Raw genomic sequence first — 26,476 nt, forward strand, 5'->3', positions numbered from 1 at the left:
CTTGCTCAAATCTCTATTCTCTCTCACAATGGAAAGAGCAGCATGGCTCTTACTCATGAACATCTCATGAATGATGTGATGAGGCCATTTAGTGGTTGGGATGGTGTTTTGTGTTGCCTCTTGGCAGACGCACGCACTTGTTGACTGAATGCAAATCAATTTGTGAATAACGTATTTATTAAAGCAGCACTAAAGAAGATTTGCTCTCAGGGTCCCCCTACAGTTGAGAAGCACAATTATAAACAAACTAAATATGTGTCTTTTGCCACTATGTATGAACATAACTCTGATAGAATACAGAGGGATTGCACCAACAGTCTGTTGAAAGAGATCGTCGAATTCTTGTAGCATAGCAGCTTTTCCATTTCTATTTTGGAAGGGGGGGCAGTGTTCCTACCTGAACACAAAAAGTTGCTAGGTCAGTAATCGCCTATAGAGGGCCCTCAGACAATGACAGAACTGCCGTTCATCATGTTATGAGGAGCCTTTAAAAAAAAAAAAGCTTGTATGTTTTGCAAATGCTTCATCCTGTGAAACAGAGATCATGCAGACATTTCAGGTCCTCTGCAAAGCCTGTTTTTGTTCTGGCTTTAAAGGTGGTCAAAGATAATTCAGTGATTTCATTTTTTTTTTTTTTTTTTAATTGGGATATCCTGCTGTTCTCCATTGAAGAAAACACCTGAGAATTGACAAGGACACCATTAGAAGCTCAGAGGATAAGGGAAAGCCTTATTTACATGTTCTGCACTGGGCAGGGGCAGATTACCTCTGACGGCCTCTCTCCTGGTAAACAAAACATGTAATGCCCTTACAGGCTAAACTATTGGACACAATTGTTTATGGTGTGTGTGTGTGTGTGTGTGCATGTATGTGGAAGAGTTAGAGGCAGAGGTGGCTGACGCATATTCCCACCAGGGTTCACGGCATGTTAACCAGCAAAAAAGGCGTTCAATCAACACACTCTGGTGCCCACATCCATCCACACTCACACTCAGGCTCCAGTTAGCACTTGGGAATCACACGCCTCTTTTACCTCATGCCATTGCTCCACCCTCCACATCCACCTCCATGCTGTCCTCACGTCACCCCCGTCATGGCGGAGGAGATGGATGGCCCAGTGCTGGCCGGCCTGCCTGCCTGCCTGCCAGGGGTGCAGCAGCCCCATCTGAGGGAAATTACACCACTCAGTTGTTTCATGGTTCATGGGCCTGCTCCTCCAGCTAACAGTCAGCCTGTTAACCCCAATTGTCTGGACAGCAGGGTGTTATTTATTTATTTATTCATGTATTTTAAAGGGGGCTAAATGCAAAATGGGCCTGGAGTTAGACTGCTGATGTCTGCAATGAGGCTTATCTGTAAGATGACCTCTGTCTGCGTCCTGTCATCCTTAGAGTGGACGACTCTTTCTGGAGTCATGCAAGGTCACTGAGCCCCAAGATCCCGTGATACAGGGAGCAGCCTCGGAGCTATGGAAACATTGAGGAGACAAGGCTTGCACCTGCTCCAGGGCTCACTGCATCTGACCGGCTAATTCTCACCCGCTCGTCCTCCAGCACTCCAAACACACACACACACACACATTTGTTTCTTTACCCCTTGCAGTGCATGTGTCCTCAGAGAGGTGATGACGCCACCACCCAGTTAGTAATGCTATCGCACATGTGTGACCAATCATGGATCTCTAAAGTGGGGGGGCCACAGACACACACAGTCCCACAGCTGGGTTGAGGTAAACACTGGCCACTCAGTAATTACTGATTTAGGAATCAAACATGAATCCTTCAAGTGTGCATAAATTCAAAACAGTCTTGCTACATCTTACAATGTAATTACAGGTGGAAGGAGATACGGATACGGAAAGAGATATATATATACAGTATATATATATATATAGTAAGAGACTTTTAAACCATTGAAATTTTAAAAACCAAGAGTACTATATTTTAGCCCAAAGGCAAATACATTTAAGCAGGCAGGAGAGTGAGGAGGGTCTTTCTAAGCCAAACCAAGACCCGCCACCACTTCTATCAAAACATACCAGCAATGGCTAACACGGCCTCACCAAACAAGTGCAAAGCCACCATAATTCCTTACACTTCGGCATCTTAAATAAACAACAGGGTCACTGACTGCGACAGCACTGCATTTTGCCTGGCCTTGCTACTACAGTACATGCAGTCCTCTGCAGTCAGTCAGCTGCACTCCTGTCTAACACCTCATTTTAATAAAACAATTTGAGGCCCTTTCATGTTTTTCAGGATACTGCAGAAGCCATTTAAATCCTTACACATGAAAATGAATGACTTCAACAATTTGTCATTCTGACTCAGTCTCATGAACACATTACCCTATCTGCTCTGGGAAATTAGTTTTCAGACATAAATAAACTGACAAAAATATCTAACATGTTTTGCTAATTTGTTTTCTTTGGAAAAAAGGAGGACAATATGAGAAACATTTATAAGAAAGGCAGTGACAATTGTACGCCATGCATTTTCAAAAAAAGTGAATTCATTTTAGAATAAACTGAGACTACTTTCAGGAGATTTTATTTGTAATAGTCACCAGTTATTGCAAGGAAAAGAATGTCTGCCCATTATGTTCTACCAGTCTGTTGTTGCCAGCGTCCTCTTCTATGCAGTAGTATGCTGGGGAGGAAGCACAAGGAAGAAGGATGTGGGGCGAATTGACAGGCTGGTAAGGAAAGCTGGCTCTGTAGTTGGAGCTGAACTGGAGTGCATCACTTCACTATCTGACAAAAGGACCCTGAACAAACTGATCAACATCTTGGACAATGAGTGTCACCCACTCCACAACACTATTGTTAAGCAGAAGAGCCTGATCAGCTGGAGACTTCGCTCACTGCCTTGCACAACTGACAGACTGAGAAAGTCATTTGTCCCCAGGGCCATTGAACTGTTCAATGCCTCACTTAAGGGAAGAGGAGAGATAGACTTCTCTGCATAGTCTGTCTGCCTCTTCACCCCCTCCATGTTTGGTACTGTCTGTCCACTAGCCACTTGTACCACTGTCTTTATGTCTTTATGTCTTGTACCACTGTCTTTATGCCTCACTGTTTGCGTGCTATATTAGCACATCAGCACATATGCATAACCCCCCCCCCCCCCCCCTCCATGCCACAGCCGAACTGTGGCCACACTTATACATTTTCTTAAATAGTTAAATATATAGATATATAGACTTTACTTTACTTTATTTCTGCATTGTTGCACTGTTGACTTACTCATTTGCACTATCACCATGACCACTATCACCATTGCACTACCACCATGACACTCATTCACACAGAGCTCAGAGCTGAGCACAGGCTCAGTCCCTGCCTCAGTCATTGCAAGCGCCTCTGATTTATTAATCACCACTATGTGGATACTGTTTTTAGAATTGATTTAGATTAAAGGAACCATATGTAAGATTGTGGCCAAAACTGGTACTGCAATCACTTTCAAAATACTGAAGAGCGATGTATCCCCTCCCCCTCCCCCCTGACTCGAGGTTGCCAACCCTGATGGCGAAACACTACTGACTTCGTGATTAGTAGATAGGTGGAGGGTGGCGCATCAGGCCAAAACACAACATGACATGACAAAACACAACATCAACATCAGTTGAGGGCTGCAACTTCACTTTTTAAATGACAATGTCCTGGCCGGACTACTGTTGTCAGTGATATAAGTATTTGAAATGAACATGATTTCTTAATGTCTAGTGACATATCAGGGCCATTTTATGATTAATTGAAATATTTTTCTTACATACGGTTCCTTTAAGTGTTAGTATAATTTGTATTTTTGTAATTTGTATTTTAGTATATTTAGCATATTCTTTATCTTCTACTGTCCTTACTGCTTAGTTGTGTTTTTATATTATATACTTTAATTACTCTTTCTGCTGTTAAAGAATGTGTTTGTGTTGTATATGCTGCTGCTGAGACCTTGAATTTCCCCTGGGGATCAATAAAGTATCTATCTATCTATCTATGAAACGTCAGTAATGTCTGTGGAATAAGGACAACCCTACTCTTAACCAACCATGGCAATATATTTCACTATTAAACATCTTATACTCAGACTAGTATGCTATCAGATCTGTTTATATCATTGAGACTATCAGAGTAGCAACTGTGTTAGCCTATTGTTTGATTTTTTTTTACTTTAAACTAGTCAGATTTAACCCTGCCACTCCATTCCAGTGTGTCTTGTTCCAGAGTCGTCGCCCCACCCCCCAAGGCTCCTATTCGTTATCCATCACTGTTCATGTGTTAGGATGTGTGATAGGCTCCACTGCAGAGCTGTGTTATGTGTGTTAGGATGTGTGGTGGGCTCCACTGCAGAGCTGTGTTATGTGTGTTCGTGTGGATGCGTGGTGGGCTCCACTGCAGAGCTGTGTTATGTGTGTTTGTGTGTTCAGGATGTGTGGTGGGCTCCACTGCAGAGCTGTGTTATGTGTGTTCGTGTGTTAGGATGCTTGGTGGGCTCCACTGCAGAGCTGTGTTATGTGTGTTCGTGTGTTAGGATGTGTGGTGGGCTCCACTGCAGAGCTGTGTTATGTGTGTTTGTGTGTTAGGATGTGTGGTGGGCTCCACAGCATAGCCGCAGGAGAGCGGTATAGGTTCATGTTGGCTCTTGTCGAGCAGGCGACCTCCTCAGCTTCATCACTGTCTGGGGCTTCCTGTCTGCATAACAGCTGGATGGAGACACAGCACAATAATTGGGCTCTTTCCAATAACGTCTTTGTATTCATGCAGACCAGCACAGTGGTGTAACTGAGAGGCACACCTGGTTTAGGCACGACACCTTGGTGCTGAAAAAGGAGGGAACAAGACACCTTGCTGCTGTTCAGCAGGAGGGCAACAAGACACCTTGCTGCTGTTTAGGAGAAGGGCAACAAGACACCTTGCTGTTCAGGAGGGCAACAAGACACCTTGGTGCTGTTCAGGAGGGCAACAAGACACCTTGGTGCTGTTCAAGAGGGCAACAAGACACCTTGGTGCTGATAAATGAGGGCAACAGGGCAACAAGACACCTTGCTGCTGTTCAGGAGGAGGGCAACAAGACACCTTGCTGCTCAGGATGGTAACAAGACACCTTGGTGCTGATAAATGAGGGCAACAGGGCAACAAGACACCTTGCTGCTGTTCAGGAGGAGGGCAACAAGACACCTTTCTGCTCAGGATGGTAACAAGACACCTTGGTGCTGAAAAATGAGGGCAACACCCATATTTCTCCTGCTTCTCAAACTAATATCTGTTATGTGACTCCATCTGCTCTATTATTTCTCCTAAGGAGAAAAGTTGTAAGTGAGACTACACTCAAACATATAAGAGATCTCCCGTATTTCTCCTGCTTCTCAAACTAATATCTCTTATGTGACTCCTACTTGTCTTATTGCTATGTGTCTCATCTTTTGCTTGTTTTATTTCTACTAAGGCAAAATTAGGAGAAATAATTGTGACAAAAGTAATACTTAAATGATCCTTAAAATAGAATCACCATTTTGCCTCTTTAGCAACAGAAGGGATACAAATGAGAAGCAAAAGTTTCCTCTGGGCAGGGCAACAAGACACCTTGCTGCTCAGGATGGCAACAAGACACCTTTGTGCTGTTGAAGAGGAGGGCACCGTGTATGCAGCTTTAACCTTCTTGAGTGTGACCTATGGAGACAAATGAGGATGCTATGTGACATTTTCCCCAAACGGATCGGCTTTCTAATCGATGGAAAATCTATTTAGCTAATTGGGTTAGCAAGCACAATTTGTTTGTAAAATGCTTTCTCTGAAATGCTCACATGAGCTGCTTAATTTAGTGAAAGACTTCAGTTCCAGTCAAACACTATCCTCAGTGAGTTATTTTATCCAATTACTTGTGATCATTTGTTATATGTAGCCTATAATTTGAAATAAATATCTAAAAAGCAAGCGGCAACAAACAAAACAAAACAGAAACCACTTACGAGGTTTAAAAGGCCCTCCGCTTCGTGTTGGGCCGTTTTACAACCTCGACCGTGCATTAATTTCTGTGAACAGACAACCGTGTCGTCCATTATCCCTTACCTATATGGCGTCATTATGTCATTTGTCTCATCTGTAGCTTGGGCCTGTCTCCCTGAACACCAGAAAAACATAAAACAACTATGCAAACATAGTTCTGTATTCACTGGGTATGAACTGCTGAAAAGAAACAAAACAAACTTTTACAACGAACTTAAATTAGCATACCAGCAGCTGGTAGGTAACGTTAGCAGACTTGGTAACTTTATGCTAATTAACGCTTCGTGGCGTTTGTCAACTAGACTAATGTTAGCTAACACAGTCGAAGTATAGAAAAATAACTCCAAATATTGTGGCCAAACTTAGCAAATATTGAAAAACTTGTGCAACATAATGTCTGGTTTGCTTTGTTTGGCTACTACCATTGCTCCATCTAAACAACAACTGCACCCAGACTAAGCTATGACACTTTTGAACTAAATAAGTCAGTTTCTCACCCATGCATGATTTTGAGGAATGGACAACTAACCATTTCTGAGCTGAATGGCAAATCAAGAAATATTGACTAATCTCTTTTAGACAGTGCAATGTGACTATGGGCCCTATCATGACATTCTAAAGTGCATCGTCACTCGTCAAAAGCCTATTCAAATTTAGTAGGATGTCCAGTTCACATTGGGAGGGGTTTTGTTATCAAAAGTGGAGCGCATGGCGTAACAAGGTGTTCCTAGGTCTTTTAATCAGTCATATGGGTGTGTTTGGGGCGTAACATCATTTTAAACCAATGAGAATGACATCTGTCATTCCCTTTAACGGCGCAACGCGTGATATGTCAAATAAATGCATCGGTATTTTGGCATTCAACGGCGCATTTGAAGGAGGCTGCTTGCGAGACTGTATGAAATAGTCATTCTTAAACCATGCATTACTAAAACCTAGCATAGCCTTCACGCATTTGCACTCGTCTATTATTTGAACTCATTGGCAAAGTGAAACTAACTTCACCAAAGTGTCAGTCAACGAAGACAGTTATATGCAGTTACTTTCACTATTGACTGACAATGGGTTACCATCGAAAACATAGGCTGGAAAAAGCAACACTTACCCTAATATTGCTCAAATGACTGAATAAACAACATTTATCCTGCAGAGGAGTTGCTTATATCTCGTGACAGTGCGTCTTCAGCTGTGCTACATACGTGTCTCTCGCCTCTCCCCTAATCACTTTTAACCGTCATTACCAATTTGCAAATGATGGTGAATAACTACTCATCATGAGATGTACAGTATTTCGTAATATCTTTATTCTAATTATGTTTCCCATTGTAATCGTGCAATTTGTAATGCTTTGCATGGACGTGCGCTGGTGTGCGTTCATGAATGATAGAAGGATGGTGCGTGCACCTGCCAATATGACTGTTGACATGCGCTCTTAAAATAGCATATGAACAACTCGCCATTGACTTCTGACCAGGTTTAGGTGGTGTATGATAGCGATTTTTAGACAACGCGCTAGTCCCCTCCCTAGGTTGTTTATTGCCACACCCCTGGGCGCAATGTTTAAAAAATAAACGTGCAAAACAGCGAATTAAGCTTTGCGCAGGTGAATAACGAGCTTTACGCCATGCGCTGGAGCCCAAAATACAGCCCTAAATGACAATAATCATTGAACATAGGCTATCTAATGCCAGTGATGGGTTGAATAAATTACAACCATAACTATAATAATATGGACATAAATGTGTGCATTGGTATAGAAAATAAGTCCAGATATTGTGGCCAAAGTCTAGTAAATATTCAAAAACTTGGGTGTACAAAAACGTACATGTCTGGTTTGCTTTCTGAGTAGGCCTTTGTGTGGCTATTATAGTAAATAATATTCAAACCAAAACAACTGCACCCTAGTAGGCTGACACTTTTTAACTAGATGAGTCCGTTTTTTCTCCTTTCCCCACCCTCTACTGTATCCCAATCTCTACTGTATCCCAATCTTAGGAACGTTGCACAGCAACATTGCTCAGAAAACTGTGTTGTGTATCATCAGCTTTGGAGGACACATAGGCCTACACATCACAGTCAAAGTTGTTCCAAAGTTCCACCAAAAACAGGCAAACTTATAAGTGTGGGCGAGCAAGTAAACATGTGGTGAAGTGAGTGGGTTGCTGTGAGAGAGGGAGATGTATTGTGTGTGAGAGCAGCTTACACGTTACTCATTTTGCACTGGGTCATCTTTCTGAATGTCAATATTCTGATCGCAACAAGCCATGGCAAATTACTCAGTCAGAGGCTACATTTATTGTTTTGCATGTTTATGATGTCATCACATTACCAAAAGTATTGGTTTTACCAAAAACATTTGGCAGTATCTTTTTAAACTACAAAAATACACACCTATATAAAGTACTTTGATACAAAATACGTAGCCATTTTCTTCAACCCAATAAAATACAAATGGCAAAATAGTTAAGTAAGTATAAGTATATATACTCTTTTGATCCTGTGAGGGAAGTTTGGTCTCTGCATTTATCCCAATCCGTGAATTAGTGAAACACAGTCAGCACACAATGAACACACAGTGAGATGAAGCACACACTAATCCCAACGCAGTGAGCTGCCTGCTACAGCGGTGCTCGGGGAGCAGTGAGGGGTTAGGTGCCTTTCTCAAGGGCATTTCAGCCGTTCCTACTGGTCGGGGTTGAACCGGCAACCCTCCGGTTACAAGTCCGAAGCCCTAACCAGTAGGCCACGGCTTCCCCCAGTTTGTATTTGTCATTGTATCATAAATACTGCCCATCTCTGACTACATATGCTTAATAATTCATACCCAGCAAGTGTATAAAGAATCCAACAACCTCAGCAAAGAGTGATAAATATTTAACAGAGGCCATTTGCTCTCCTTCCTAAAAGAAGAGCTGAGTTGGTCTCCATTTGGAGAACATGCTGTTTAACATGCTATCTTTTAGATTAACATGACATTCACATTAAAAGGGGCTCTAAGCGATGCCGCGTGTTTTTTAGGCTAAAACATTTTATGTCACTTACTGTAAACATCACCTAACCAACCGCTAGCTGTCTGTGTCCTGAATACACTGTAAAAAATGCGATCTCTGTGGACAGCCCAGACTCCAAAAATGGCAACAAAAACAACCTGGACAAACCTAGCCCATAAAAACATAACAAACTGTTCCAGCAAATCACAGACGAGATGCGCGTTTTGCGCGTTTAGGAGAGTTTCAATTGCACGGGTGCAGCACAGAAGGGAGTGGGAGGAAGTAGCGAGCTAGCTCTCTGTTTTGTTTGAAAGTCAACAGAAGTGACGTTACCCAGCATCGCTTAGAGTACCTTGTGCACAGTCACAAGGACAGGGAGACGCACACATAACAGACTCTGCAAAGAGTTGGCAACACGCAAACAACAACAACAACATAACAGGGGGGTATTCCATCAACCTCGCTAATGAAGGCGGCGCTTAACAGAAATAGTCTGGCTTGAACTAGCGTAGACTTTCACTTGGGGCTAATGCCGTTCCATTATCTCAAGTTAGCGGCATCTTGGCCTCGTTTATTCAAGCGAGGTTTAGTTCAGCTTCATCTCTGCTCGTGCACGAGGTAGAACAGTAGACCAAAACAGTAGATTGACGAAAAGAGGATATAATGTCGTAAAATTAAGACAATACTAGACGATTTCTGTTCGATTTGGCAAGCACCATCTACAGGATTTTCATCGAAAGTCATCCAATTTAACATTGAGAGAAAAAAATAGATTGCCTACAGAAATTGGAGAATAATGAAAGCATACATTTAAAACAACAATGCTAGTGGTTTGAAATCAACTGCGCGTTTGATTGGCTTCACTCTTGAACACATAGACTATACAGTCTATGCTTGATTATATTGAATTGAATTATTGAATTATTGTCTAGGTATAGGTGGTCATAAAATAAAGTAGTATCAACATAATAGCCTATTGTCTCCCAAAGTGTTTGAAATATAATTATCTGAAATGCAGCGGCTTTCAATTTGTCATTTATGCCTAGTATTTAATCTGTGTAGCACAGTTGATTTGACATTCATGAACAATTGTTGACACATGAAGCAGTTTTAATTATTAGCTGCCTATAGGCCTAGAGGCTACAGAATTATCCTTTGGCTTGCATCAGATTATAGCCCATTGGCAAAGCATATTACTGTAACTGAACAGCCTACCAAATGTGCATGACCCTTTATCAACAGTAGACATAACTAAAAATGGCATTATCAAGGTGATAAGCTATGTAGCCTTAAAGGGGTGGTTCAGGATTTTGGACATAGGACCTCATTTCCAAGTAAGCAAGTGTGATATTTATCAGTGGAGACCGTTTTCAGCACGTTTCATCCAGTCCTTCTAATTGCATAGTTCGCAGGTGCTAGGCTAGCGCAAGTCAAAGGTATGTGTTAGCTTGTCCCCTGCACTCTATGAGCTATGAGACATACATTCACACTTGGTATCATGTTTCAACACACTTTAGGTCAAAATCACACCGGAATTATCCTTTAATGGAACGGAATTAGCGAGACTTATCTAAATAAGCCAGGTTTGGCCTTTAGCGAGGTTGATGGAATACCCCCCAGGAGAGGTAGAGCTATTGCACAACAACTTGTTTAAAAGTCAACAGAAGTGACGTTACCCATACATCACTTAGATCAGTGGTTCTTAAACTTTTTGTCTGGCGACCCCACAAAAAAGTATGGCGAGGTCTGGCGACCCCACTTTCCCCAAACCATTCTAAGTGCTTACTCAAATACCCCCCTCAAACGTTAACAACTAAATCAAGCAAAAACTAGAAAGCAAAGTCATTTGTTTTATTTACTCCATATGAACAAGAACCAAGAAAACCAAACAATCACGATTAAACAAGTGTAGGCTGCCGCCATATCAGAGCAGAGTGCTATGTGCGTAGCGCGCGCACACACAAGCACGCACACACACATACACATGCAGCATTAGGCCTACAACATAGGCCTTACATTAATTATAATTATGGCTGCATACAGAGATTTTCTTCCACGGTGCTGAGCCGACATCTGTATTTTGAGAAGTCGTTTCATTTTGACAGGTTTTAAGCACTCATTCGCCAGAACATCGCCGCAAATCACACATTGTGGGTGGTCGAGGTTATCTTTAACTTGGCAAGTGAATGCATATTTGAGAAATTCTTTTTGATAAAGCCGACGCGCCGTTTGTTCTTTTTTATTCTCACCGGCCTGTAGACTTGTCCCATCTGAGGATCACGGAGGAGTAGACGCACTGGTAGATGGCACTTCCGAGCTTTTGTTCAATTTTTTAAGCAGCCACCTGTCCATTTTGGCTAGTAGGCTACCTATGTCTTTTGTTTTGTTTTACTTGAAATAGCGGGAACAAGTTGAGTTTGCATAGTGGGAGCAGATAGTTATATTGTTTCTATCAGCGGACCAGTAGCCCATAGGCTGAACCAGATCTCGTTGAAAGACGAAAACATTTCTCTCTCTTCTCTTAACTGTGTGTAAGTAAGAAAAAGGCAGAAAAGGCCAATATTATTTTCCTTTGTTTCACCTAATAATAATTTCAGACTGAATACAGAAAATAATTGGCGACCCCACGGAAGTTTTTGGCGACCCCATTTGGGGTCGCGACCCCTAGTTTAAGAATCACTGACTTAGAGCACCTTTAACAAGCAACAGAGATATGGCACAGCATGATGTGCTGTGACGGAGATGTGATGAAAAAATTTTGGCGCCCGCTATGCACGCATTGAATAAACTGATAGGGGCTAAGCACCCCCAGTCTCTAAATCCTAGTGACGTCCCTGCTTGTTATGTTGTTGTTGTTGTTGTTGTTGTGCAATAGCTCTACCTCTCCTGTTATGTTGTTGCTGTTGTTTGCGTGTTGCCGACTCTTTGTAGAGTCTGTTATGTGTGCGTCTGCCTGTCCTTGTGACTGTGAACAGAGGATTACACTTCCCGCCCTCCCATCCTCTCGGGCAAGTGGAATTGATTGGCCCTTCAGCTATGCTTTGCTTATTAATTATTCTTTATTTTTAAATGATTTTACCTTGTGCGTTTTATGTTTTCTTTTTATTGTTCTTTATTACAAGGATACAAGGATACAAGGAAGTTTATTGTCACATGCATATAGTTACTGGAAGTAAGAAATGCAGTGAAATTATGTCTGGTTACAGCCTATTTGTGCATTTATGGGGGGGGGGGGGTAAAAAGTGCAGTAGAAGAGGGGTTTAGTAGATTAAGTGGCAAGGGCTGCATAAGAAAGGTGGGGTGAGGATTGGGATTGGGGGGGGGGGGGGGGGCACCAACAAAGAGCACCCAAGAGCAACAGGGGCAAGGAAAAACTCCCTTACCAAGGAAGAAACCTTGGGCAGATCCACGGCTCAAGGGGCTAACCCAACTGCCAGGGGTCTTGGTGTGTGTGTTGGGTGGATGGCAGGGGAAATGGGATAGTGTGCTGTGTATGTGGGGAGAGGGCAGTGTGCAATATGTGTGTTGGAGAAGCTTCCTCATGAGACAAAGTGCTGTGTATGGGGGCGGGGGGGGGGGCAGTGTGCTGTAAGTATGTTGGGGATGTGTGTTGGAGAAGCTTCCTGATGAAATAATGTGCTGTGGGGGGGGGGTCAGTGTACTGCAAGTATGATGAAGGGACTTACTATTGCAAGCAGAGTACTGTATGTATGATGTATGTGAGTGATGACAGTGAAGATGTGTGTGTGGGCGGGAGGGTAGTGGAGCAGTGACTGTGTGTGTGTGTGTGTGTGTGTGTGTAGTGTGTGTGTGGGTAGGTGGGGGCAGTGTGCTGTAAGTATGTAGAGGATGTGTGTTGGAGAAGATCCTGAAGACAATGTGCTGTGTATGTAGGGAGGGGGGGGCAGTGTGCAGCAAGTATGTAGAGGAGGCTTACTGTAGCAAGCAGTGTGCTGTATGTATGTGAGGTGATGACAGTGATGATGTAAGTGTGTGTGTTTTGTGTGTGTGTGTGCTGGGGATGTGTGTGTGGGGGGGGGGGGGGCAGAAAGGCTAGGCAATCAAGGACATGGGTAGATAGATGGAGGAGAAATCAAAAATAATAAATAAAAAGTTCTATGGAGATGTTCAAAAGTTGGAGAAAGTCAGGTGTGTGTGTGTGTGTGTGTGTGTGTGTGTGTTTTGACATGTGATGAAATAAGAAAATAAATAAAAGGTCTGTAGCATAGGGAGAGGATGTAAAAGTGCTAAAAGTCATGTAGGTGTGTGTGTGTGGGTGGGGGGGGGGGGGGGTTCATGAGTGCTGAGGAGTGAATGAGTGCAAATTCAGTATAGTGTGAATTCAGAGTTGGGAAATGTTTGAGAGTGCTGAGGAGTGAATGTGTGCAAAGTCAGTATAGTGTGAGTTCAGAGTTCGGATGGCCAATATTATTATTCTTTACTTTTTAAACTATTCTTTGACTATTGCCCTTCTATGCTTTTATCCACTACTCCTGTTTGCTTATGTTTATAAAACACATTGAATGACCTCTGTGTATGAAATGTGCTATATAAATAAAGTTTGACTTGACTTGACTTATGCTGGGTTGGTGGCTGCTGGTGAAAATAGAGCGAAAACATCTGGACATCTGGTCATACCAGTAGGCTGTCCGTCGCTGTTGGCTCTCTTCATCTCTTACCCTTCTGCTAGTGCGTTTTATTTAATTTACCCAAACAACCCCCCCCCCCCCACCCCCCCCCCCTTTTTGCTGAGCATAGCAGCTGCAGTGAAGACACGCCACTGAGCCGACAGACCACTGATTAATTGTCTGCCTGCACTGAGAGAGAGAGAGAGAGAGAGATGCAGGGGAAGTGGGCATCATCTGAAATGGATGGATGCAACAGCAAATTGCATGTAACCCAGTGCTGACAGTGCACACATGTGATAGTGCTTGGGACAAGACAAACTCCTCACATGAACACACACCTGCTGATTTGAGTTGGATGGTGCTTGTGTTGACTTAGAGGACACTTGGTCGCACTTGGAAGACCCTTGTGATGGGGATGTGGCCTAGAGCCCATGCAGAGTTGACTGAGTGAGATGCCACTATTTGTGCCTGAGTCACTGTGTCCATCTTACCCTAGCCGTTTTTTTAAGTGTTTTTCAGTCGCCTGTCTGATGTCCATCTATTGTTGGTGTTAGAATTCCATTAGAATCAGTGTATCAATTTACACTGGCAGCGATTTACGTGCATGTTTTGTTCGTTAAAAGTAGAGGAAAAATTGTTGAGTCTCAATACAGGCAGTAGACTGATTCATTTACGTTTCGTTCTTGCTTGCACTGTGAGTTCCCAGTTATGTCATCCTTTTGATCATGAAGCTGGAGATGAATAACTCAGACCATATTGTTCAGCGTATCACATTTGACAGACAATTGTCAGCATGTTCAGTCACCCAAAAACTCATGTCAACACAATTCACAGACATTACACAGCTGTAATTGCATCAACAAGAACATGAACCTTTGAATCAGCCTTTACTTTGACATCGAATGATTGAAAGAACATATATTTCTGGTTTGGTAGTTAAATGTCTCCCAATTGAAAGCACAGTGTTTCGTGGAAGAAATTGTGGAGGTCTAAATTGTCTTTTCTTTCTCGAGTCCTTGCTTTGTTGTTGTTTGATTGGTTACAGTTCATATTTTTACTGTTTAGGATTTTCTCCCTGTATGGTTTGGGAATTATGCCCAAATCCTGGGAGATATTTTTAACCTATGACTAGCAGAGCTAATTTCTCATCCCTGAAAAATAGACCATGAATTGCACATTTGAGATAATCTGTGACTGCAAGTTTCTCTGAGCTGATGCTCTCAGTACACTTTTTGTTTACTGCTCCCTCCTGGTTATCGGCATCATGGCTCTCACCTCCTTTCTCTCTGTGCTCCTCTCACCTCCTTTCACTATGTGCTCCTCTCACCTCCTTTCACTCTGTGCTCCTCTCACCTCCTTTCTGTGCTCCTCTCACCTCCTTCCTGTGCTCCTCTCACCTCCTTTCACTATGTGCTCCTCTCACCTCCTTTCACTCTGTGCTCCTCTCACCTCCTTCCTGTGCTCCTCTCACCTCCTTTCACTATGTGCTCCTCTCACCTCCTTTCTGTGCTCCTCACATCTGTTTGCTCTCTGTTCTCTCACCTCCTTCGCACTCCTGTTCTCTGTTCATGAGACGTCCTATTCCTCTGTTCTGCTGCTAGATTTCCACAACCCCTCTCATCCAACCATTCATTCATCCACTCACTCTCTCAAGATTGATTTAATTCATTGAGAGTAGCCCTCATCTTAAATTATGCCTATTACAATCACAAGAAAAAGAATCTCAAGAAAAACGACACATTTGATCAACAAAGATATATCTCATGTGCATAATCGCAAAATTGAGGACTACATCACTGTCAACTATCCATACTGAGCAGCAGATGTTTTTGTGCGCTTGCCGTATTTAGTCATTATGTGCAATGGGAAAAATCTGGGCATAATGGTTAATTATATATATAGGTACTTATGGGTGAACATACGGCTGATTAATGCAGTCTCATTGGAGCATGAATAGGTTTTGTTTTAAATGGACATGGCATCCACACCATCATAATCATCAGCATCAACATACCTCTGATTATCATAATCACAAACACCACCCAACTCATCACAATATCAACTAAACATTATAGGCCGTCCACAGCTGGGCACTGATTAAGAAAGTGTCTGACATTTCTCAAGAAATGTTGATGCTGATGGAGGGGTTAGGTGCTTTGCTCAAGGGCACTTCAGCCGTGCCTACTGGTCGGGGTTCGAACCGGCAACCCTCCGGCCCGAAGCCCCATAATGGGTCTCTGGGCACAGATGCGAAAAGGCCAACCCACCACACACACACACACACACACACTGAGCCCTTAGTGCCCTGGGCCTGGTAGGCCAGTTCAGTAATCCATTCCTGCTGGCACCTCATGACTGAATGCTGCTATCCAGCGCCACAGCTGGGTGAGACTCAGTGGGCACCCTCACGTGGGCACATGCAGCCATGTGTTCGGTTAGAAAGAACTCACCTGCTGATGCAAACATACACTGAAAAGTTTGGAGACACTGAAATTTTCATTCCACTCCATTATAGACAGAATACCATCTGAGATAATTTGCATTGGTTTTATTTTACTCAGGGCAGCAGTTTTCAGATTACATTATGTACTTACATAATTGCAAAAATGACTTTTCAAGTAACACATATGCTGAATCTGCCAGAAGTATAACTATAGTCTCCCTGGAATAGTGGCCAGCTATACATTCAGCACTGATTCCCAAAACAGAAGACAACACTGGCAAGGGCAGAGATAAACATGTTACATTACCACCAAAGAAACTGACATCATATAGTTAAAAAAAGATGAAATACATACATGTGCAAATTCATACACAGCTCAAGCAAGTTCACAAAACATTCACATATGACAAAGGTTGACATGCAGTATGCATAATTGAGTTCATCAAGGCCTCACAAGGCATGGGCCACACAAAAGCATGATAGAAAGAGAATTATTCAGTAAAGAGAATAGGTTCACATCTGAATGAATTCCTTTCTAGTTTCACTTTGCGAATGTCATAGACTATAAGTGAATTTATTCTCCTTTCAAAATGGAGGGTTTTTCTGCATCCCTGTACCCTTCAACACAAGCGTTAATTATTAATTATTTATTCAAAGATAATGAGCTTCCATTCTTAATTTAGTCTAAGCAAATGAAAATGCTTGATGTAGCATCAATATCTAAAAATACAAATGATTTCTGAAAAGCGGATATGTTCTGGTGGCTTTCACATTACATTTAGAGTACAAAGGTAGCTCTTGCATATGTATCTCATGTATTTATAAACATGCAGCTCACAGAACACTCTCTAAACATGCAGAGGATTTTGGTATGTGTATTTATATCTGAGTGTTACAGCCATCTATGATGCAGCCACAGGTCACAGAGGTAAAGGTGATACATTACAGTATTGAAGGTTATGATGATGATGACAAAAGATTGAAGCAATACATTTCCTCATCAATAGTTTTATTAAAAAGGTCAGAATATTCGCCAGATTATTTTGTTATGCCTCTGCACCTTTGGCACATCAGACATCTACAGCCATGTCATGTATTTCAAACAAAACAGTGCAGTCTCTTTATGGAGCTGTGAGTTGCTAACTATGAGGAAGAAACAACAAAAATACACCCAAAATAGGATGCTCTAATTGGTGCTTCAGCAGAGCATAAAGCACCTGTGAGTGGGCATAGTTAATTCAGACACTTCTTTTCTTGCAACGCGATGTTCTGGCAATCAAAACATCCTCCTTTTGCATTTCTCCAAACATTGAGCTATCCAAAGGTATGTTTTACCGTTTACAGTAATGTAAACTTGCATGCTGGCCTTGATTATACTCTCCATGAATAAGACCTACTGTAAAGCTTAGGTCTTAGCTTAGATTTATGAAAAGCAAAACCTCAAGCATCTTTGCAAACGTAAAAGGGGGAAAGGGGGGTAAAACGTTGTGCCTCAAATCCATTCAGCAGTCCCCTTTTGTTTCTCGTTTTTGCTTTCCTCTGTGAGCTGGCGTTGGCAGTGTTCTAGTGCCTGCTGGTTGCTCCAGAACACATCACACATCTGTCACCACACATCTTCGCTTCAGATGCACTCCTCACTCAGCCTGAATGACAGCCACTGCCCAGTCTCTCCTCCCTCACGGACAAACACAAGTAGGTCTGGGGTTTTAAAGCAACACCTTTTTCTTTCCATAGATTTCAGTAAAGTGACATGGGAAGTTTGAGTGGGGGCTGAATGTGCTCTGAGTGACTTGAGAATAATGACTGAGCAGTGAACCAGTTTCTCTGTAGGTGGTCCGTCTGGTGCTGCCTTCATATTGATTCCAACTATAGAACATATACGATATGTACTTTTGCCATTCCAGGTCCCTGAAGGTTTCAAAGGTTGCGGTGACTACTGAATTACAAATAATTGTGTGAGTTCAGAACATATTCAACCTTATTAAATCAATGGAAATGTATTAGAATCTGGAAATAAGTGCCTAAAGTGTATGTGTTGTTCCAATGAGATGTTTCCGGGTATTTCAACCTGCAAGAGTATTTAGGATAAATCCCTAGAAACAAAACAGTTCAGTTTTTAAAATAGAAAAACAGAAAATGGCAAAACAGACAGCTTGAGCTGGACAAATACTGTATTCACCTGTTATGCTTTCATATTCTGACCTTTTCTTTAAAGGTCACATATGCAGGGTTGGCTATAATCAGCCCAGATTACAATAAAAAAAATGTGTAATCAGATTACAGTTACATTGTTGGTGATTACCTGATTACATTTTATGATAACCTAGCTATCTTTTAATTTGACAAGCAGTTTATTCGGATGTTCACTTTTCAGACTTTTTTAAGATATAGTTAAGAACAAAATGATTCATACCCCTGGCAAATATTGATTTTTCTCTTGACCAATATGTTTGTTCTTACTTAAAATGACACTTGCACATGCCAAAAGGTTGCAAGACAATGTGGTAAAAACATGGAATCTAAAAAAAAAGTGTTTTTATCTTTTTTTAAATTTTTATACAAAATGCGTGTTCAAAATTATTCATACCCTTTTTAAATAATCACTGGAAACATCTTTATTTACCTCCACAGCTCTCAAAATGGTTCATATAATATCCACCAAGCCTCTCCACAATAATTGTAGACTGCACCTTTTTAGCAGCAATCTGGGTTTTGAGGCAGGAACGATTATTTGCCCTCACTTTGGCCTTGTGCTCATTTTTTTGACGGATTGAGGTCTGCTCTAAAATGTTGATATTGTTCTCTGTTAACCATTTCTTGCCTTGTTTGGCTGTATGTTTTGGATCATTGTGTGGTTAAATGTTCAAATGCTGCCTTTTGGGGCAGCCATGGCCTACTGGTTAGGGCTTCGGCCTTTGGGCTTGCCGGATCAACTTCACTAATTCACGGACAGGGATAAATGCAGAGACCAAATGTCCCTAACGGGATCAAAAGATATACTTACTTACTAACTTACATAGGCTACTATTGGGGCAGGTCTCTCGGCACACTGCCTGATCTATTCCTCCTAATCTTAATGTAGCCTCTTGTTTTAGTGTTACCATTTACTTTGAGAAAGTCACCAGGTCCCCCTGGTTGAAAAACATCCCAAAATAATAATTTTCTCACCCCCACAATTGAAACGGACATGGTCATTTGAGTTTAATGCTTCCCTTTTTTATGCCAATCTCAGGCCATGTCCCTGGGTCAAAAAAATCCAGCGAAAGCTAAATTATTTGTCCAGGTGTGCCCTTATAAAGGTTATAAAGGCCCTTATAGAGGTTTGTTTGGAGAAGAGTGGAGAAGAAAAATAGAATGAGAATTCTTTCATCAATTCTGTGGTGGTGTCTTTTACTTAATGGGCATATTTATTTAAGTAATCTAAAAGTAATCCTAAAGTAATCAGATTACGTTACATGTTTTTGGTAATCCAACTGATTACGTTACTGACAAAATTTACTACAAAATTACTACATAAATTGCCATGTAATTTGTAGTTAGTAATTTCAATTTATTGTGCTTATAGTGCGCCAAAACATTACACATGTATCATGGCGCTTTTCAGAATGTAGGCAATCAGAGAAAAAGGAAAGAAAGGAAGAAAAGAAAAGAAAGAGAGAGGCCCATGGGTAACAGGGGCGAGGAAAAACTCCCTAGAATTGGAGATACATATAGGAAGAAATCTCGAGCAGATCCACGACTCAAGGGCCTGACCCATCTGCCTAGGGTCAATACAGGACAGTAAGGTCTGTATACATGACAAAGGCATATTATAGTCAGGTGTAGAGAATAAGACATGGTGTTAAAAAGCACTTGAGCAGAAAGTTACAAGAGGTGGGGTGATTACGTATCTGGTTTGATAATTCATTAATCCTGATTTAGTGACAGAAAGTTCAAATAGTCCAGCATTGGATTTGTCCAGGGGAAGGGAGTTGTCATGGGGCATGTGGTGGGTCGGCAGACAGGCCAGGAATTAGGGCAGAATTGTCATAGGCAGGTGATGGGTCGCTAGGCTGTACGGGCCAGGAATCCAGATAGGGGGACAGTAATAGGGCAGTCGAGGATGGGACTTCAGGTGAGATGGGTGAGAGGAGGGCCAACACATGGATGGTTGATGACTGGTGATGATATACCTCACAAGTGAGGTACAGTAAGGAGAGATGTAGAGTGGGTTAGTATTACTGAAAATCAAAATGGTTAATGTCAATAAGTAATTAGTGGTACTATATATTGTTACAGTATATCATAGTGAGAATAGGCAAGAGAGGGAGAGTTGAGAGAGAGAGAAGGGGAGAGAGGAGGGGGGGGGGGGGGGTTGTACGGCGTGACACATGAAAAGTCCATGACAGCACTATGCTATAGCAGCATAACTAAGGCATGGTGAGGGGTAGTCGGCACCAGCGCAGGTATGGTCAGTGACCACCATCGCACGCGCGACTGGGGTGGCAGGGTGGTCCCATCGCACGCACGAGGACTCAGCAGGGTGGTCCATTCCAAAAATCCCTGAGGTGGGTGAAGTTCCACACCGCACCATACCTAACTATGGGAGGCAGTAAAGAGGTATGTTTTAAGTCTAGACTTAAAAATAGGGAGGGTGTCTGCTAGTCGAATTGAGGAAGGAAGATTATTCCAGAGGAGGGGTGCGCGATAGCTGAAAGCTCTGCCTCCTACTGTAGTTTTTGAGATTCTTGGAATTACAAGGCCAGTATTCTGTGATCGTAGTGGTCTAGGTGGGTTATATGGGACTAGGAGATCTTTAATATATTCTGGTGCCTGGCCATTAATGGCTTTGTATGTCAGAAGTAATATTTTGAAGTTAATGCGACTTTTAACAGGCAGCCAGTGTAGAGATGCCAGGATTGGGGAAATATGTTCATATTTTTTAGTTCTAGTGTGTGTGCGAGCAGCTGCATTTTGTATAAGCTGTAGGCTCTTTAGACAGGTGTTATTGCAGCCAGCGTATAGAGCATTGCAATAATCAATCCTTGAGGTGACAAAAGCATGGATTAATTTCTCAGTGTCTGGTAAGGATAAAGACTTCCTTATCTTTGAAATGTTCCTTAAGTGATAAAATGAAGTTTTGGTAATCTGTTTTATGTGATTACTTGATAGGTCTTGGTCAATTGTAACTCCTAGATTTTTAACACTTGTGGATGAGGATAGTCGAAGATCAGTAAATGTAGCCTGTGATGAGGATAGGATATCCCTCGTCTTTTTAGGACCTAAAACCATGACTTCTGTTTTATCGGAGTTCAAAAGCAGGATTTTATGGAAAGGTATAGTTGTGTATCGTCTACATAAGAATGAAATTTAATGCCATGTTTCCTAATTTCTGAGCCTAGAGGAAGCATATAGAGAGAAAATAACAGGGGCCCTAGTACTGAGCCTTGAGGCACCCCGTATTTTACCATAGTCTGGGTAGACGGTTTATTGTGAACCTGTACAAATTGTCTGCGGTTAGAAAGTTATGATCTAAACCAAGCGAGTGCTGAGTCTTTAATGCCTATCGAATGTTCAAGCCTGTGGAGTAGTATATTGTGGTCTATGGTGTCAAAGGCAGCACTGAGGTCCAGGAGGACCAATATTGATATATGTCCATTATCGGCAGCGATGAGGAGGTCATTAAAATTTTTAACTAAGGCTGATTCAGTACTGTGGTGAGCTCTGAAACCAGACTGATATAATTCTTGGATTTTATTCATATGCAAGAAGGTACCAATTTGTTTTGACACTATTTTTTCTAGTATTTTTGACAAAAAAGGGAGATTAGATATAGGCCTATAGTTGGCCAGATTGTTAGGGTCAAGAGCAGGCTTTTTGAGGGATGGCTTAATAACAGATAACTTAAACGACTGTGGTACATGGCCTGATAGTAGTGAGTTATTTATAATCTGGAGCAGAGCATTGTCCAAGAAAGGGAGAGCAGTCTTCAGAAGATGGGTAGGAACAGGATCTAGTAAACTAGTTGTAGATTTTGATGAAGAGATTGTGGAAGTGAGGTCTAATATGTCGATAGGTTTAAATGAATTCAACGTTGTTCGTCTCATCTGTGATTCAATTATATTTTCGCTACCGTTCAGCAATGGAGTATAAATATTTGGTGAGACTGATTGGTTATTAATCTTATCTCTCATTGTTTGAATTTTGTCATTGAAAAAGTTCATGAAGTCATTACTGTTTAGGCAAATAGGGATAGATTCGGTTACTTCGGTGTGGCTCTTCGTCAGGCGGGAGATTGTGGTAAAGAGAAATTTTGTTTTGTTTTTGTTTTCTTCGATCAGCGAGGAATAGTAGGTTGACTGAGCTTCGTTGAGTGCTTTTTTGTAGGTGATAAGGCTATCTTTCCATGCTTGTAATCCAGTAATGGATTACATTTCAAAGTAATCTGACCCAACCCTGCACATATGTTACCTTTTTACACAAGTTTAAATAGCTTCTTGAATTCTTAATAAAACATCTATTTTCAACTGTTTCTGAAGAGCCCTGTCTAGAGCACCCCATTAGTGTGCCTGTTCCTTTTCTAACACAAGCATGTTACATGACGGCTTTGCTTCGACTTCACAAACACAAACATGGGTTACACTTTACTTGACAGTGTCGAAGTTTACTGTAAGAGTGACATGACACTGTCATGAACATGTCATAAACAAGTCATAAACGTTTATGACATAACACTTCTGTCATTAAGTGTCATTCGGTTTTTGTCATAACTGGTTAGGGTTAGAATTAGGGTTATGGTTAAAGGTTAGGATTAGGGTTAGGGTTCATGTGTCATGACAGTGTCATGTGTTCATGACAGTGTCATGTCACTCTTATGTCGATACTGTCAAGTAAAGTGTTACCACATGTTACACAATGGCTTTGCTTCGTCTTTACAAACACAAGCATGTTACACAATGGCTTTGCTTCAACATTAAGCATGACACACAATGGCTTTGCTTCGACAAGCTTGTGGGATAAAAACAAACTTTCACACCTTTGGTCTTCTTTGGTGAGCGGGACCAGATAAAACTGAGGTGGTTGTGACGGAGTACTGTCACTACAGTTGAGTATGCACTCTGACTGCCATACCAACAGGCCTGGCTCTTTGGCGTTGCGGTCATTGACCGGATGGGGTCATTGCTCTCTCCCTTCGCTACATATGGTGTCAGAAGTGGGATGGCTTGCCGTGAGGTCATCGGAAGCTTGCCCAATGTGTAAGCCGTATTGTGGACCCCCAGGATAGGTGGACCCCTGTGTGAGGGACCCCAGAGATGGGTGAAGCACGTGTGTTGGGCACCCTGGGATGGAAGAAGTACAGCTGGTGGTTGCGCGAGGGACGCCAGTGTGCATGAAGTGCATGGGCAAGCTTCCCGAAGAGGAGGGCAGTGTGACGGATTACCATCACTACAGTTGAGTATGTGCTCTGACTGCCAAACCAACGGGCCTGGCTCTTTGGTGTTGTGGTCAAGCTGCAGGTTTAGTGCCCCGGAGACCCGGGTTCAACAACTTATTCTCATCTAACTGAATCACAAGTCCAGACCTGTGCAGTCCATAAACACACAACAGGTTTTCGTTATTTCAGTGGTTTTGCATTGGTAGCCCTCCCAGATACCCAAATGCATGTGTACAAGCACTGAAAAAGTGACATTTTCATATGTGACCTTCAAACACATTGGTCTATAAGGGAATGGATGCCCTTAGCTGATACTAGTGTTTTCCATCATTTTTGAAGACTTCATCCAGTAGGAAAAAGACAACTTTGCATTTATTTCACAGCAAACTGCCTTCCAAAACGGTCGCATACCTGACTGCCAACTAAACTGTAGGAAAGCAAAGCGCATTAAAGTGAGCTCAGCAGGACAGCGCCACTCCTCTTCTCCTGCATGGGCAAGCGGGCGACGCGTGGGCTTTAATGCCCCCCCCCCCCCCCCCCCCCAAACCCTCCCGCATGCCTGCGTCTGACAGAATGCCAATAATGGGGCGCAGCAGCGGATCAACTGCGGAGGTGGGTGTCTGCGCATGACAATGCTGTAGCTGGCTGTTCCAGGCAGGACAATGCTGTGAGATGGAAATCCATTTCCCTGTGACCTAGTGGGTGATAAATCAGAACCTCCAGAGCTGAGAGAGCCCTCAGAAGGACGGAGAGATGTGTGGAAGTGAATTAGGGAGGCATTTCCAGAGAGTGTTTAAAGGTTCAGAACTTTTCTTGATTGTCTGTTAGATGGTCTTCCTTATGAAGGCAGCATTCCAGCTTTTGGTAAACACAAGTCACACGTTTAATCACCCACCATTTCCTTTTACCACCACCCTTTAGCCTGGGTTTTCCCATGCTGCCTTGCGCACACGATTTTATTCACGCTGCTAGGCAGCCTGGATTCTATGGACTTCGTTTTCACCTCAACGAAGGAACCAATCACAGAACGGAGGGAGGGCAGCAAGACGATGACGACACACCAAAGCCGTTATGAGCTACATACAGACGCATTTGACATTCGTAACACCCAATAAACGGCTCTGGGCATTCGTAAACCACGTTTCAAATACGAGAAAATGAAGGCCTAGTTCCCAGAACCCATCTCAATGAGATGAGGTCTGACGTTAGCCAGGCTAACCACCCCTACCACCGCCAGATAATGTTGAAAACATTACAATAGAATCTCATTAAAATAGAACCTCGGATAATAGAAACATGATCTGCAAGAGAATAGCCCACATTTTGTCATTACATTTACATTTGAACAGATAAGCATTTTTATCAGAATACATCCTCCCTTATTAAGATGGTGCTACTGGTGAAGCTAGCTGCAGGACCACACTTAACAGCTACAGGGCATTTTACTGTAGGCTACTGAACAAGGAATTACCTTAATCTGCCTCAATTACCTTAATCTAACTTGTTTAATGACCCCATTGTTTCCCCCCACAATCTCAGCCTTAGATAACATTCCCAGATGGTATAGATTGAACGCAGTGTGAGTGCAAATGAACATGGCTGCAACTTGATGCATTTAATATGACTGGCACAGTCTGTATAGTACACAAATATTCTGCTCAAAGAAAAGGTAGGCTTATCATAGTCCAAGACAATTCCTGTAGCCTTTCAGAATGACTGTTGTGGGATTTTACTGAGGTTCTATTGCACGTTCAGCATGTTCAAAAGTAATTCAGTGCTGGCATGCACCGGTAAAGTAAAAACATATGAGATGCCTAGTCTGCCGTATGGTTTCATGTCCGTTTCAAACACCTCTTCCTGACAAGGCGTATCACTGTCAGCTTTTCAGAAAAACACAGTTTTGTCGGAATTGTTCTGTCATAATGTGTCTCCTGCATGCTGCAACCTTGGGGAAAACCAAACGCTGCACATTTAGACAGCCTTTATTCACTCAGCCCTTTGCTGTGTCACCAGCCCATGCCAAGACAACAGACTCACTCTTGTGAAGCACTACCCAAACTAGTTCTATGAAATTCCAGGAAATACTGTGAAATGTCTGTAGCTATGAATGCAATGGGAATATGCAGCTCTAACATTAACTGTGCCATACATCATTCCTCTATACGCTTAATTTGCTCTGGTCAAAACTGAGCATTAGACTTTGATGATGTGTCTACATTTAGCTCTCATTGTCTTGTCTGCTCTCAAACTGAATCTCTTGGTGTTTTTCACTGAATGATGCTGTTTGAATTAACACCATGGTACATTTGCTGTGTCTTTCAGCAGGTAAATGAATGAGTGAAACTGAGGATCTCCGAGGATATAGTCACTGACCTCAAGTGACTATTTAGAGGGATGACCTTTACTGTGAGGATGTCTGGCTTTTGAGGTCATCCCCTCCCACATGACCTAGACCCTGAATGTAGGCCAGACATCTTCTAGTCTTTTTCTCTCATCGCATGGACTAAACTGTTCCAGTTTAAACTGTTTTTTTTTTTCCATATCACTACTATTTAATCAGAATTTGATGAACCAATGTTCTCCATTCATATACTACTAAGTTGAAATGACAGCAATAATGAGATAATTTAACTCTGCATGTACTGTAAATGAGATGAGGCATATAAGGAACTTAAAAATGGGGCGATAACAACCGAGGCAAGATATTGTATTAAAAAGGAAAATGGATAGAGCATAGAAATGGCTAAATTGAATATGTAATGAATTAGGGACATGGGAATTACAGTCCTTTACATAGAGATAACAGCTAAATGTCTCTCTCGATTACTTGAAAAAAATAATTAGTGCCACACTGAGGATGTAATAAGCATAGTGTTACCCCCTCCTCCCCTCCCCCGACACCCGCCCTGAGTACAGGGTGTACTTTTTAGATGCTCACTTTGCAGGGGTCTACACCTGGTCTTCCATGCATACTGCACATGATACAAGCATGCA

At 42.2% G+C, this 26,476-nt stretch overlaps 1 long non-coding RNA gene across 1 annotated transcript; it reads right to left on the bottom strand.

The window, feature by feature from the left end:
* Nucleotides 1-275: 275 nt before the first annotated feature.
* LOC121723676 lies at nt 276-16,228 on the bottom strand. Its single transcript, XR_006035010.1, has 3 exons — nt 16,096-16,228; nt 5,583-5,588; nt 276-286 (listed from the first exon to the last, which is right to left on the bottom strand). It is a non-coding gene; the product is annotated as an uncharacterized LOC121723676 (long non-coding RNA).
* Nucleotides 16,229-26,476: the final 10,248 nt, after the last annotated feature.

This window comes from Alosa sapidissima, chromosome 11 (assembly GCF_018492685.1).
Source record: "Alosa sapidissima isolate fAloSap1 chromosome 11, fAloSap1.pri, whole genome shotgun sequence".
NCBI lineage: Eukaryota > Metazoa > Chordata > Actinopteri > Clupeiformes > Clupeidae > Alosa > Alosa sapidissima.